We start from the raw sequence: 758 nt of genomic DNA, 5'->3' as shown, positions 1-758 counted from the left end.
CAAGGCGCATTTAGAGAGTAATTCTTTTTTTTTTAGGAGGCAGATGTTCGGAGCGTTCAAAGCAAAGCGGGGCTGTGGCTGCACAGCGCAGGTTCACGGAGACAGGCTAAGGGCATCAGCCAGTACAGGTGTTCCCGGGCACGGTTCGGGCGCCGTGTACAGCTGTGGACAAGGGAGGTGTGCACGAGCTTGTGCGCCCCGATGGATGTTAGCGTTCAGAGGGAATCGCTCCGAATCCTGCTCTCCCACCAGCCCGCCCCGCCCGGCCACTGCCCCGGTGCATAAAAGCGTGAATGACTGGCACCTTCTCGGTGAGCGGCGGGGTCCGTCCGCTGCCGCTCACCGGGGAAGCGCCGCCAAGAGCGGCCGACCGTAATGCTCATCCCCGTCCGCCCGTGTCCATCCCTGCCCATCTCTGTCCGTCCCTGCCCGACCCCGGGGAGCCGCTGCCGCGGGAGACGCCGCCCCCGCCAGGTGGCGCTGTTGCTCAACGGTGGCGCCGGGCCCAGCCGGGCCGGGGCGGGCGGGGCGGCGGCAGCTCCTGGGACTCTCCCGGGACGCGGGGCCGTCCCGGGCTCGGCGCGGGGCAGGTCCGTGTGCGCGGCGCGGTCGCGGCTTCCACGCCGCTCTTCCTTCTCCTAACTTTGTTTTTTTCACCTTTGTCCGTCAGTTTTCGGAGTTCGGACACTGTTACGGTCAGAGCCCCCCGCGGAGCGCTCGCCGGCCGCGGCCGCTCGAGGCAGCGCTCCCCCGCTCCC

The sequence above is a fragment of the Corvus kubaryi genome, unplaced genomic scaffold (genome assembly GCF_017639235.1).
Source record: "Corvus kubaryi isolate FWS band 111438036 unplaced genomic scaffold, C.kubaryi_AGA036_p1.0 37397, whole genome shotgun sequence".
NCBI lineage: Eukaryota > Metazoa > Chordata > Aves > Passeriformes > Corvidae > Corvus > Corvus kubaryi.
The sequence above is the reverse complement of the archived record's forward strand: the minus strand, read 5'-3'. Positions refer to the sequence as shown.